This window comes from Sus scrofa, chromosome 15 (genome assembly GCF_054392235.1).
Source record: "Sus scrofa isolate SSC_HxYL_T2T_F1_AM1 chromosome 15, Sscrofa_HxYL_maternal_Yorkshire_Landrace_v2.0, whole genome shotgun sequence".
Taxonomy (NCBI): Eukaryota; Metazoa; Chordata; class Mammalia; order Artiodactyla; family Suidae; genus Sus; species Sus scrofa.
The window spans coordinates 34,390,130-34,405,811 of NC_139397.1; the positions used below are offsets into that span (position 1 = coordinate 34,390,130).

The 15,682-nt window shown below is 37.0% G+C and overlaps 1 pseudogene; it reads left to right on the forward strand.

The window, feature by feature from the left end:
- Window positions 1-14,704: 14,704 nt before the first annotated feature.
- On the forward strand, window positions 14,705-14,855 carry LOC146395788 (U4 spliceosomal RNA; annotated as a pseudogene).
- The last annotated feature ends 827 nt before the right edge of the window (window positions 14,856-15,682 follow it).

A 15,682-nucleotide genomic window follows, 5' to 3' on the forward strand; every position in this document is an offset into this window, starting at 1 on the left:
ATTAACTTAATAAAATACAGAATTTCACATTGCTTAAAAGAGGAAACCTAATTTTTATAGTATGGTCCAGTATTTTTTTAAAAAACATTGTAACATCAACTCAGGGTGTTCAGTGTGAAAACTAATTCCTGTATATCTCTACTTAAATATTTTTTTGTCTGTAATATTGATTTTATGTCTTTTATCCTCCTCTGTTTTCCTCATGTTTTGATCCATTTGTTTCTGTCATGGATAGTATCATTTCTGTATCATTGGTAATTTTATTTTCTAGTATATAATCTCCATTAATCATTTGCTTTTGTTATTTTCTTCAATATGTTATGTATCAGGGAAACTACTCCAAAATTTTTCCCTGTTAGTACTAGATAAATGGATATCATGCCTTTTTTTAGCCTAAAATTTGAAACCCATCACTTGCTGTAAAACTTTTAGTTCTGACAGTTTTTTGAACATATGGATACTCTTTTGATTATATGGCCATGGATTTCTTGGTTGGAGTTCCATCTCATCTGTATTGGATTTAATATACACATAGTGTAACCTGACTATTTACAGTTTTGATTATAAAGCGGGTCCAGAGTTAATAATGTACCAATATCAGTTTCCTGGTTTTGACAATGTACTACAATTATGTAAGTTATTATCTTTGGGGAGCTGGGTGAAGGATACATGGGAATATTCTGTACTATTTTCATAACTTAGTATGAATCAAACTATTTCAATTAAAATTAAGACAGTGGAATTAGAACCTGAAGCCCTAGTGAAGACATTTGAGTGAATTCTCCTGATTTTTGTTTGTTTTACACCAAAACATTTACACTTGTCTTACTCATACCTGTTGAACAATAGTTTTTAGAACATCACCTTTATTGTAGAGACTTAGCTAAGTATTTAACTTAGTTTCTGAGGAACGACAACTCTATTTTTCCACTTACTAGTGCAAAATGAAAATTAAAGGCTCTAATTATAGTCATAATCACAACTGGAGTTAATAGGTTTATAAACAAGTAGAACTCAGAATATTGCTAGATGTGGGACTGGAATATGTGGATGTTCTTGGTATGCTATAGTTTATCGTAGGAATTCAACCACACTTTTTCTAGAGCTTACAGAGAGTAAATTTATCCCTTAAGCTAATTACATGCAAGACAGTTAATAACGCTTCTAACTGCATAAAAAGGGCATGTGCGTTTGATAGCAGTTCCCTCACACTCCTCTCATGGATGAGGAAATTGAGGCCTCAAAAGTTACACGGACTGCCTAAAGACATAGTCACTTAGAGGCAACACTGAGCTTAGAACAGATTTTTCCAGTCTCTGAGTTCATGAATGCTCCTGTATTGGTATCCTTTTGTGCAGGTCCTAACTGAACAGTGTAGCAGGAAGTGTGGGACTCTAATCGACTAAATTTGATTTGTAGGCTGGGTGACAACACTGATTTTAGCTTGAGAAAGTTTGTAAAATTTTATTTTTTTTGGCTGAAAGGCATGCTGCTTCTTGCTTAATTTTACAATCTATATTCAGGTTTGAAAGCATAGACACTCTAGAAAACTCTTCTCATCCCACGGAAAAAGCTTGTTAAATAGTTTGGAAGTTCTTTGGGTCTCTAAGTCAGTTATTCTGGGCTCCTTCCACTGAACTTAAACTTCAGTAGGGATGAATTACTTCTTGGGAGGTTTTATTCCCATTTTGTTTCAGTGGGATTTACACTGCTGCCTTCTCCAGGCTGTCAATTCTGGGAATTCCCAGGAAGAGAAGAGATGGTGCAGGGATAGGTGAGAGCTTGGAGAAGTGCATGAAAAGGTAACTGGAAACACTTGTGCATGAAAAATAAGATTTTGTTTTTCCTTTCCAAAGGAATTTTGTAAAAACCAATGTTTTAACCAAAGAACAGTTATATAGAACAATTAACCAGCAGTGGTATGTATAGATCTCCAAGAGCATTTTTAGATTGCCTTGACCTGTTTGCACAAGAGGTAAACATTATCAAAAAGCGAAACATCCAGACCATTATCCAGATATTCAGAATCTATATGGAGAAGAAAACACTTTTCCAAAATTTTAACTCTCCTCCTTTCATAAAAAAGGCTAGTATGCTACCTGATAAAATAATTCTAAGGAACCATAATAGTTAAAGCAAAATTCAAAGGCTTTCTAAACCTTAGATGCTGAGGTTCACTGAGTATCCATAGGAGGCAACTGAGCTGTAAAGATTCCTCAATTACATTTGGTCAGAGAATCTTTAGAAATCACTGAGTATCTTTTACGATGAATACTGCGGAGAGACTAGTTTAGGAAATGCTGATTTTCAAGCAACTTCAAGGGAAATGACTTCTTCCCCCCAACCTTTGACTTGATTCTTTAAGCTGATGCCTCAAACAGACTTGGAGGGACAAATACTTTGGAAATAGTTTTCACTATTACTCCTTCAACATAATTCCTAGAAAAAGTAAGTCATTATTTCTCATAAGCCCAAAGAAAGCTACTCCTATTAGTATCTACTTTTTGCATGACTTCTGGTTAATTAGATACTAAATTTAAGGTGGTGATTCATCAGTCTAAATATTTCCTTTTTAGAAAATTACCTCTTAAATGATATTTTCATACTCAGAAACTCACTTCTACCTTATAACTTATTTTAAAGGTGAGATTGTACACATATTTGCTGGAATCTTTTATGAAAATATAATAAAAGTGTGCTCTAGTAGAAGTGGACTGGAATCTAAAACCCAAAACCCCATTATAATTCTGCTTTTGGACAACAGTAATGAGACAGATTGTCTATTAGGCGTTACTTTCTAAAGCTCTGTTGTGGCAGAGTAGGGGCTTGACAGGTTCTACCGTAACAGAGCATAATATAAAATGAGCATGCCATATTTGCTTTGCATTTGGCAGTTCCTATCATTTTTAAGGGTTACCTATAATAATGTATAGTCATTGACATTTTATTTATTTATTTATAGAACAGGTGGAAAAATGGGAATAGTGAAATGAGTAAATACTTTGACATACTTTTGACACTCAATAAAGTATTTAGTACCTGAAAAAAATAAATAGGTTATAAGGGAGCAGTAGTGCTTTTCTTATAGACCAGGTGGCCCTTTCTTAAAGTGGGGGAGTACCTTTTGAAAACGTCTACTTCCACAAGGACAATCTTGACAGGTACTGAGAAGTATAGTTTTAATTAAATCTATGATGCTTCATCATCTGAACTCTGTTTATTGCTTCATGAGTCTGAAGAGCAGGGGCTGAATAAATTCTTAAATGTGAAACTTGGGTCAGAAGAATTAGAAAGCAAAATAACTTTAGAGTGTAACCAGGAACATAAACATATTTGCTTCTGTTTGGAACCAAATATAAACTTTGTTACTGTTTATGAAGTAACCAAGGCTGTTGCTACATGATGCCAGCAGATCTGGTGTCTGTCAGCATGAAGCTAGAATGTCTGGATGTCTTGGCTAAGGTTAAAACATTTCCAGCTGACTCAGTCCATATGTATCACACAAAGACTACTATAGCCAGAAGTAGCACTCATTCAGTTTTGTAGGTTGTCTTATTAGCTCTCAGCAAAGCTTGTCAGATTTAATTGCCTGAGATGTTTAAAATGGCAAAACTTACTGGGATTTATTAAAAGTTTACTACTTGCTTGTTGTATATATCTAGACATTATCTGAGTCTCAAACAAAATTGTTATAAGTTGTATAAAGAAAACTAAACCTTTAGGTTATAACCCTAGAAAAAATTGTGTGTGTGTGTTTGTGTGTAAGGTAAATTAAGGGTAAAGCTCAAGAGGCAGGATCTTTTCTGTTAGCAGAGACTAGATCCAGGCTTTTTTCATGGTTCTACCTCAATTTTAACATATCTAGTGTTAGAAGAAATATCTCTGAAGTGTCGTCTATGAGGTGTTCTGCTCCAAAGAGCAGAATTTTCTCTTGGTTTCCAAAGTGCTTAAAAATTCATTCTCAAGACGAGAGAACAAGTGTGAGAATGTGGAGAAAAGGGAACCCTCATGTATTGTTGGTGTAAGTTGGTGCAGACACTGTGCAAAACAGTATGGAGGTTCCTTGAAAAATTAAAAAAGAACTACCATATGATCCAGCAATCCTACCTATCATGTATAAATATCCAAAGGATATAAAAATGGGATACTGAAAAGATACCTACACTCCCATGTTGAGTGTAGCATTATTCATAATAGCCAAGGTGTGATATAACCTGTCAACAGTGAGGGGCTAAATATGTGGTATATGTGTGGTGTGTGTGTGCATAATATTCATATGTATGTGAATATACTGTCATGAGGAAGAAGGAAATCTTTCCATTTGCAACAACATAGGTAGAACTTGAGGGCATTATACTAAATGAAATAAGCCAGACAGAAGAAAACAAATACTTCATGGTATCACTTATGTGAGGAATCTAAAAAAAAAAAAGGTCCAGACTCATGTAAACAGAGATTAGCAAAGTGGTTGCCAGGGGCTGGTTTCTGGGGGAAATAGGGAGAGCTTGGTAAAGTGATAGAAACGTTCAGTTGTAAGATGAGTAAAGTCTGAGGATCTGGTATGTAACATGCTGACTATAGTTCATTACACTGTATTACATAATTGAAATTTTGCTGAGTAGAACTTAAAAAATAGTCTCACCCCACACAGATAAATATGTGAAGTAATGGATATGTTAATTAACTAGAATGAGGAGAATCCTTTCACTGTCATCACGATATACACTTCTACATACCTTACAGTTTTGTCAGTTTTACCTCAGTAGAACTTGGAAAAAAAAAAAAATCCCAAGGGAGATTCTGTTAACATGTTTTCTTCTCCTGCTATACTGTTAAGTCTCCAAGGGGAAGACTGCTGTCTTAACAGTGTTATTTATTTATATAAAAATTTTTAAATTAATTTACAAACTTTGAGCTCCTTGAAGGTAGAGATTTTTTTTTCGGTTGCATTTTGTTAAAATTCAAGTATAGCTGATTTACAGTGTTGTGCCAATTTTTGCTATATAGCAAAGTGACCCAATCATACATATGTATACATTCCCTCTCTTATGTTTTCTTCCATCACATTAACAGCTTTGTGTTTCCATTGATAAGCATGCTGTGCCCAACAAACATTTGTTACAGGAATGAATGAATGAATAGATTGCTGGGCTGGGCTGGGCAGGGCGGGTGGAGTATGGTCACCAATCTCTGTGATGGCAGCTGCTTTCCCCACTGACTCTATAGCATCATGTTTCTCAGATAACATTGTGGAAGTGTGTTCCATGGGGCACCTGCATATGTATCATTTGGGGACTTTCTAAAAATGCATATTATACCTGAAACAGAATCTCTGGAGTTGGACCTCAGAATCTTGCATTTTCAGCTTTGGCAGGTTCCGAGGTGATCCTCATACACATTGCAGTGGACATCCACTGCCTCACTGGTTGTGCAGCCATCTCTCCCCATCTCTATGTAAAAATAACATCTTAAGGTCACATAGCTTTTCTCATCAGTGAAACAACTCGCAGAATCAGCTTTTTGAGTGTTAAATTTTCTACATTTGTTGCCACCAGATGAAGAAAGAGTGATCACACAGCTGATATCTCCTTCAGCTGGGAGTTGCAAGCATGTAAGTTCTGTAATTGGACAAAATTCTGGCTTCTACTTTAATATAAAATAAAACATTACCAGTTAAAAATGAAATAACTAAAAAGCCCCACGTTCTAATAAAATTTTTGTATTTAACATAACATGATTTCTGATACATAAAAGTATCTCTCCTTAATCAATCTGCTTTTTTTCAAAGCAATAAAAATACATGATTTAAAAATTGTGCAGGAGGCCTAAGTGAACAACTCTGCCTTATTTGTCTCTACATGGTGCCATTTCTTCTTTTAGATTTGATGTTATATCTATCAGTTGGTTAGGATGTGTTTATCCACAAGTATTAGAAAACCTGATTAAAGTGGTCTCAGTGATTTAGGTATTTATTACATCATTTTAAAAAAGACTGCGTGTAGGTTTTTCTAGGACTCATTTGGCAAGTAAACAATTAAAAAGAAATTATTCTGTCTCTTTCTAGTTCCATGGGGCTATATTTAGTTCATTATCATTTCATCATTTGCTTTTTACCTCATGGTCACAAGATGGTTGCTCCTGTTCCATTACCATGGATATGTTCAAGCAGGAAGAAGGACAAAGAAGTGTTGTCTTACCTCTGAGACTTTTATTAGTAAGTCCATTATTTATTTGCAGAACATAATTAGACTTCCTCTTCTGTTTCACTAGCTAGAACTGAGCCAAATGCTCTCCCCTAGCTGGGATATTCTTTACTTCAAGGGGAGCTTATTAAAAACTCTTATATTAGCGGCCCTCAAGAGCATAAAAGGAAGGCTTTTTTATCAGGGCAGTGAAATCTACTGTAGATACCTAATTTTCCTTTGCCAATTCATTGTTTCTTTTTTTTATTTATTTTTTCCACTGTACAGAATGGGGACCAAGTTGCACATACATGTATACGTACTTTTTCCTCCCATTGTTGTGTAGCGATGTTAAGAATCTAGACATAGTTCTCAATGCTACACAGCAGGATCTCATTGTAAATCTATTCCAAAAGGAATAGTTTGCATCAGTTAACCCCAAGCTCCTGATCCCTCCCACTTCCTCCCTCTCCCCCAGGGCAACCACAAGTCTATTTTCCAAGTCTATGATTTTCTTTTCTGTGGAAATATTCATTTGTGCTGTATATTAGATTCCAGTTATAAGTGATATCATATGGTATTTGTCTTTGTCTTTCTGACTTATTTCACGCAGTGTGAGAGTCTCTAGTTCCATCCATGTTGCTGCAAATGGCATTATGTCATTCTTTTTTATGGCTGAGTAGTATTCCATTGTGTATATGTACCACATCTTCCGAATCCAATCATCTGTCAATGGACATTTGGGTTGTTTCCATGTCTTGGCTATTGTGAATAGTGCTACAATGAACATGAGGGTGCATATGTCTCTTTTAAGTAGACTTTTGTCTGGATATATGCCCAAGAGTGGGATTTCTGGGTCATATGGTAGTGCTATGTATAGATTTCTAAGGGTCCTCCATACTGTTCTTCATAGTGGTTGTACCAGTTTACATTCCCACCAACAGTGCAGGAGGGTTCCCTTTTCTCCACAGCCCCTCCAGCACTTATTATTTGTGGACTTTTTAATGATGGCCATTCTGGTCCTTTGCCCATTTTTCCATTGGACTGTGGGCTTTTTTGCTGTTGGGTTGTATAAGTTGTTTGTATATTTTAGAGATTAGGCCCTTGTCTTTTGCATCATTTGAAACTATTTTCTCCCATTCTGTGAGTTGTCTTTTTGTTTTCTTTTTGGTTTCCTTCGCTGTGCAAAAGCTTGTCAGTTTGATTAGGTCCCATGGTTTATTTTTGCTCTTATTTCTGTTGCATTCAATTTCTTTAGAAAGGAATTCTCCTATTCTTTTAATGGTGGTAGGTGTTTCTCATGGAAACATAATATCAGGTAGGAGGTACAGATAGGACTGTGTGTGTGTGTCTGCATGTCCAAGGGGATAAACAACCTGCATTGTTGACTAATATAGTGGCTGGTTGGTAGAGTTTCTTAGTGTCTCCTCTTGGGAACTTTTTCTCACTCCCTTTCTCCATGGTCCTTGCAACGGGTTCAAGGACAAATTCAAGACACACTCAGTGTCTGGGATTTTCATGGGGAGTGTGGGCACTTTCTCTTGGTTACAGTCTCTTCCTATGTATCCAGGGCTTCCTAGTTACATTCTCCTCATCCAAAATTTTCCATCCTGTCTGCCTTTTAGAAATGTGTTAACCTGTCTTGCTGCTGTTGGTCTTCCTCCTATCCCCTTAGTGTTTTATTTTCTATCACTTTTATTTTATTCTTTCATTTGACTAGAGTCTAAGAGAAAAGTGAAATGAAAGCCTTTGTACTAATTTCATTTCAAACCCCAGATTATTTTTGAACTCTTTCTATATCTGCTTGCCCTTTCCTTCTCTCACAACGACTTAGGGTTTTAGGCTTAGAAAAATGTTTTCTGTTCTTTGTCATAATCTTGGTTGCCTTAACATTGTTTTCACCTCAGATAACTTGTTTATGTCATCTCACCAAATGCAGTGTGCTTATGTTATTTGCCGACTACAAATTCTCTCAATGATCCTTGTGTCTGACCAGATAAAGTCCAAACCACACAGCGGATCCATGTCCATCTCTTTAGTCTCATATCTGGTATTTCTTAATGCCCACTCCACTCTCAGGACCATCTCACTTACTTGTCTTCTCCCCACATGCCTTTGAGCATGTTGACTAGAGGCTAAGCCTTCTCTTTCTATTACTCTTCCTGGATCAGGCCTTGCCCTTCATAAATGTTCATAGAATAAATTAATGGCTGCACTCAAATTTTCTTTCCAATGGTTACATCTCTTCTCAGACTCCAGATGTTTTACTCAGCTAAGAGGCTATGTCCAGTATTTTTTTTCCCTTTTTCTTTCTTCTTTCTTTCTTTTTTCTTTTTTTTTTTTTTTTTTTTTTAGGGCTGCACCTGCAGTGTATGGAAGTTCCAAGGCTAGGGATCATATTGGAGCTGTAGCTTCAGGCCTACACCACAGCCACAGAAATGCCAGATCTGAGCCACATCTGTGACCTACCCTCCAGCTTGTGGCAATGCCAGATCCTTAACCCACTGAGCAAGGTCAGGGATTGAACTCACGTCTTCACGGCCACTTTGTCAGTCTTTTAACCTGCTGAGCTACAACGGGAACGCCTCAGTATTTGCTTAGTTCTACCTCTGAGTTATCTGAAAATACCACCCAGAAAAACACGACAACCTTGCCAATTGGCTTCATCACCTCCTGGTGACATCTCTTCATCAATACTGTCATTTCACTGGACTTAACCTTTGTAGGAAAAACACAGGGTAACTAACCCCCATCCATCTTTAACTCCTTTATTTAATGTGTGTACACTGGTCACATTGGCTTATTAAAGTATAGAAAGAATAATGAGGTTTTCACAGGTCTCTAAGTTATAGAAATGCTGAGCTTCCTGGTACCTTAGAAATGAACCAGAACAAATGTTTCATCCAGGGACCAGGAGACTCTGTATGACCCCAAAGAAGGGACGTGCTTCTTAGGGGTGCATGGTGGGGTCAGTGGTAGAATTAAAATTATTGTCTAGTTCTCCAGATGCAGAGTTCACTGATTGCTTTTTCTAGTTTCTCTAAGTATGCATGCACACACACATACATTGTGTTCTCCAGTTAATGAAATAGAAAACTTAAAAAAGTTTGACTGTTTAGTACTAACATATTTGAATTTATAAAGCTCTTTGAAGGTTTTTGTCCTAAGATGCTCCAACAGGGATTTTTAGAGGGTGCAATATTAGCAATGCTTTAGGGAAATTCTTAATTATGTGGAACTGTCCCAAGCACTGCAGACCATTAGGCTCCTTCACCCCCTCCCACTAAAATGTCATAAAATGTCAGATGCTCTGCATGGGGGGGTAAAGTGGTGCTGGTTCTGCTGAAGCTTCTGCCTGGAGAGGTCAGTTAACTGGCCTAAAGTCAGACAGGGCTGTGATAGCATTGGGACCAGAACTTCAGTCTTGTGATCACCAGTCTTAAGCTCTTTCCATCAGACAACTGGTTTGTTTCCAATCTAGCCCATACTACGGCCTACTCAGGGATGTCCATGCTTGACCAGGAATCATCAATGTGGTGGGGAGGTTGAGGGGGAAATCAAGGTGCTGAGGCCCAGGAGGAAGGACAGGGGAGAGAACGCTTGTGAGGCCCTCAAATCCCATAACCAAGAAAAGCCCTACCTTTTCCAACAGAAGATTTTTTTACTAACAGAAGCAAATGCCCTAAGGTCCAAGAAGGTAGGAACATGCCAAATGTGAGTAAGAAACATCTTTAAAAATGCAAATTGAATGAATGTCATTAGTACTAAGTATTAGAAAAGGCAGTAATAGGGCTTCTGCTGTTCATTGCTCTATTCAAATTTTCTGAATCTTTAAGCATTAAGGTTGAATTGCTAGGTTAGAAATGCCAGTCATTTCCCTAGAGCTGTTAGCCCAGGCCTATCTCTGGGTGGAGGTGGGGAACCAGAACTATTTAAACCAGAATTAGGTAGGGAGTGGAGATAAGGCCTGGGGTGTGCTGTGATTGTTCAAAGGACCTGGAAACTGCAGAAGAAATTCTAGATTTTGGCCACTGATAATATGACAGGACATTTCATTTGGAGTCACAGGTGGGCTGCTACAGGGCAGTATGGCTCATAGAGGGGAATAGCAGGTGGGGGTCACCAGGGTGGGTTGGCTGCATGGATAGTGTTTGGAAAACTCTTTTTAAAAAACTCTTTCCTTTACTTGATGTATCCCATATTCCCACAACTTGGTCTCTCTGTCTATCCCATTCTTTCCTAGATAAAACATTAAACTCTTTCAAGGTCCATCTATTAGATGGGGGTTTTGTGTATGTGTGTCTTTGTGAAGATAATAACCTTAAGGGGTCATTGTGAGAATGAAATAAATAAAAATTTGAAGTGTTTATGTTGCCACATAGCCGCTGGACCAGAGGGACAGATCACCAGTGTTTAAATCCCAGCTCTGCTCTGTACTTATTTCGTTCTTTGATCCTGGAAAGGCTATTTAAAATTTTTGTATTTTAATTTTCTCACCTGTAAAATGTGAATAATAATAGTATCATTAGGATGAAGTGAAGATTAAATACATTAATATTTATGAGGTATTATATATTTATAAGGTCTTAAATTAGATGAATTACTATTTATAATGCACATGGTGAGCATTATATTAGTATTTGTTAAATACATACCATAAGATAAATTAAAGACAACTTCTCTCCATTACTTTATTACCTATCCTTCTTGTTGTGAATCTTTCAAGCCAAAAGTTCATGTTGGGTTTTGTTTGGATGCAGACCAGGGCTAAATATTAGAAGAGTGCTAAAAGGAAGGAAAAAACAACAAAAAGAAAAAAGATAGGATGGAAAGGAGTGATGGGCCAGTTGTGGCCTTAATTATGTCACATGCCTTGAGTCACCTAGATGTTAGAAATAAAGTCATGATGCATGAAACTTTTAGATACAGACTTTTAGTTCAGGATGGAGGAGCAGAGAGGTGGGAGTCGGGCCTGAGGATGTTAAGGGAGAACACCCAGATGTTTTCTGGAGGGTTTGGGGGCAACACAGCCCTCTATTTGTAAGAAGTCCTTTACACAGAGTGTAGAAGTCAGTCCAGAAGAATCCAGTAGGTATTGTTTCTCATGTTATTTGTCTCACCATTATTAGATGTTCACAAATAGGGGAGACACCCCTCTTGTCCATCCTGTCTGAGTTCTGGAGAGAGGCTTACTGGAAATGAGCCCTGTGGGTTTGGCCTATGAACTTCCCCACCCAGGTGCTTTGTAACTGTTTCCTTGTACAGAGAGAGATGAGAAGGAACATGCACTGGGGGTCAGTAATGCAGACACCCTTTACTTATACCATGAGGTAGAGTGGATGTGGTTATTTTTGGGCTAACTTGGTGGAAACAGGTTCAGAGATGGTGAGTATCTTACCTAAGATAGGTGTGAGAGGAGACCCAATGCTGATTCCAAAAGTCACATGGTTTTTTTAGAGTAAATTTTTGTTCTGCTGTAGAATAGTTTTGTAATTCCAGAAGAATTGTGAAGCTCCTGCAGAGAGTCTCCATATATCCCACACCCAGTTTCCTCTACTTTTAACACTCAGTATAGTACGTTTGTCACAATTAATACACCATATTTATTCAAAATTCTGTAGTTTTTCTGAATGTTCTTTTCCTGTTTAAGGATCCCATCCAGGATACCATATTTACATTTACTTGTCATCTCTCCTTAGGCTCTTCTTGGCTGTGACAGCTTCTCAGACTTTCCCTGCTTTTGATGACCTTGACCATTTTGAGGAGTACTGGTCAGGTGTTTTTGTGGAATATCTGGCCTCAACTGGCATTTTTCAGGTGGTTTTCTCATAATCAAGTTGAGATTTGGGCATTGTGGGAGGCTGACCACGGAGTCATTCTCATCCCATCATATCAAGGGTAATTGTTATCAACATGGCTTATGGCTGTTGATGTTAAACTTGCTCACCTCGCAAAGTAGTGTCTGTCAGATTTCTTTACTGAACAGATACTCTTTCTTTTCTCACCTTTTCATACTGTACTCTTTGAAATGAAGTCACTGCCTACTTAAAGGAAAACTCATAGACTTAAAGAGTGGGAATTACATTCTACTCATTGAGAATAAAGTATGTAAATAAATTATTTGGAATTATTCTGCATGGGAGTTTTATCTTTTCTCCACACTTATTGTTTCCATCAGTATGGAGTCATGGATATTTGTTTTATACTTTGGGCCATAATTAAATACAACTTCATTTCCTTGTTCTTTCAGTTGGTTCTTGTGCTTTTTTGACATAACCTTCATCATTGTGGGAATTTTGTTTATTTCTTTTGTTTTTTATTTCCTTAGTTTCTAGTACTTTTTGTATATTTCCTGATCCAGTCTTAGAATCAGTGATTTCTCTTCAGGAGCTCCTGTCCTTTTGTTGGAAACTAACATTAGAAACCATGATCTGAATGTTGGGTGTGCTCATTGCTGCTGGCTCCTGGAGGTGTGTTTTTACTAGGTCACCACTGAGCAAAGAAATATATGTGTGTTTATTAATCTGTGTATAGACACATATCTATAAATATTTGTGTAACCATCTGTATGTATATTAAGCTAAATAAGAATTTATACTAATGTCTCCCACTAATCTATTGCCACGTGGATTGTTCTGGCCTTCTTTATTTATCTGTAACCTCCCCCACTTCAGTGGTGAAAACCAGGCCTTGCCATCCCCCATTCATTTCCTTAATCATTCATTTCCAGCATACATGTGGTTTCAGAGTTGTTAACCTGAACTGTAGGAAATACATTTATGAACTAGAATACAGCGCTTATGCACAGTTCCTTTTGATTTTAGTCTTACAGATTCCATTCATTTCCAAAGCTACTTCAGTCAATACCTTTTCCTTCCATCTCTTTCGGTAAAATTGTTTCATATTTGTAATACTGTTAGTTTTTTTTTTTTTTGGTACACACACACAATCTTTATTTTTTATGTTATTTTTTTTTGTTAAAGTATAGTTGCTTTACAATGTTGTGTCAATTTCTGCTGTACAGCAAAGTGACCTTGTCATATATATATATACATTCTAGTTCTCATATTATCTTCCATCATGTTCTATCCCAAGAGATTGGGTATAGTTCTCTGTACTGTACAGTAGGACCTTATTGTTGAACAATACCTGCATTCTATCCACAGGTCCCCCAGCACTCTAAACTATTTTTTTTTCACTTGGATATATATTGTTCATTCTCTGTGCCTTAAGGTTCTATGAGTTTTGCTAAGTGTATAGTCATGCATCCACAATTATAATATCATGCAGAGTTAATCTTACCATCCTAAAAACATGCCCTGTACTTCACTTATTCAATCCTATCCTCCCCCTCACCCACTGCCCCAAATTTCTGGCAACCATTGATCTATTTATCATTTCTATAGTTTTGCCTCATTCTAGAATATTATTTAGGTGAAATCATACAGCAATTAGCTTTTCAGACTTCCTTTTTCACTTAGTAGTAAACATTTAAGGTTCATACATGTATTTATCTTGAGAGCTCATTCTTTCTTACTGATAAATAGCATTCCTTTGTGTGGATGAGCCACACATCCAGTCATGTTTATCCAGTCACCTGTTAAAGGATATCTTGGTTGCTTCCAGTTTGGGGAAGTAATTAAAGCTGTTGTAAACATTTATGTGATGTTTTTTTGTGTGGATCTCAGTTTTCAAATCAGTTGGGTAAATATGAAGTAATGCAAATTCTGGATCCCATGGCAAGACCATGTTAGCTCTAAAAGAAACTGAAAAACTAGCTTCCAGATTGGCTTTACCATTTTGCATTTCCACCAGCAATGAAAGGGAGTTCCTATTCTCTGCTTTCTTGCCAGCAATTCGTATTGCCGGGTTTTGGATTTTAGCCATTCTAATGGTGGTATCTCATTGTCTAAATTTGCATTTTACTAATGACAATTGATATTAAGTTTTTTTCATATGCAGTATCATGCTTATTTAGACGACACTTTCCCACTAGGAGTTGGAAAAGGGACTCTGGCTGACTGGTTGACCAGAATCTAGGATGATTGGTATCTGAACATTCAAATTCGTTTCCAAAGTTTGGAGCAGGTGATGAAAGTGTGTTTTGGTATCTGGGAACAGGAAGACACCTGGGAAGGTGAACAGTGGTTGGGGCAGTTGCATGGTGCTGAGTTAAGAGACAAGAATCAGGTAGGTGACTGATAGGCATCCTTTCAGGGCTCTGTTCTGTCTCTTCCTCTTGTATCAGATCCACATTCTACCACCAGCTCCTCCTTTATCTCTCCTTCTTAGCATCTTTATGAGGTATAATTGCCATATGATAAGCTGCACAAATATGAAATGTACAATTTGGTAAATATTTATAACAAATATCTGTAAACCTATAAAACCACGATTATATAATGAACATATCTATCACTTCCAAAAATTTCCTCATGCCTTTTTGTAACATCTTCCTCCTACCCCTTATATGTCCCTCCCCACAGGTAACCACTTACTTTCTGTAACTATAAATTAGTTTTAGCTTTACTCAGTGGCAGCATCATAGCCAATGAGGTTTATCTGAGGAGCGATCATTGCTAACTGAAAAATTTTCCCACTGTAGATTAAGTTTGCATTATCTAGAGTTTCATACAAATGGAATTATGCAACATGTGTACTTTTTTTGTTTAATTCAAATTTTATTATGTTTATAGTTGTACAATGATCACCATAACCCAATTTTATAGCAATTCCATCCCAAATTCCCAGCCCATCCCTCTCCCCATCCTGTATGCTTTGGTAACCATAAATTTTTCAAAGTCTGTGATTAAGTATCTGTTCTGCAAAGAAGTTCCTTGTATCCTTTTTTTTTTTTAATATTCCACATGTAAGTGATAGCATATAACATTTCTGTCTCACTGTCTAACTTCACTTAACATGATAATTTCTAGGTCCATCGATGTTGTTGCAAATACCATTATTTCATTCCTTTTTTTTTTACGGCCGAGTAATATTCCGTTGTGTATATGTACCACATCTTCTTGATCCATTCCTCTATTGATGGACATTTAGGTTGTTTCCATGTCTTGGCTATTGTATATAGTGCTACAATGAACATTGGGGTACATGTATCTTTTTGAGTTACGGTTTTCTTTGGATAGATGCTGAGGAGTGGGATTGCTGGATCAAATGGTAGTTCTGGTTTTAGTTTTCTGAGGAATCTTTTCCATACTGTTTTCCACAGTGGTTGCACCACTTTACATTCCCACCAACAGTGTAACAGGGTTGCCTTTTCTTCACACCCTCTCCAGCACTTAACTGTTTGCAGACTTTTTGATGATGGTCATTCTGGATGGTGCAAGGTAGTTTTGAATTGCATTTCTCTAATAATGAGTGATGTTGTACATCTTTTCATGTGTTTTTTGCCCATGTCGTCTTTGGAGAATTGTCTCTTTAGAAGTTCTGCCCATTTTTTTGATAGTATTGTTTGTTTTTTTTTGATATTGAGAGACAGGAGG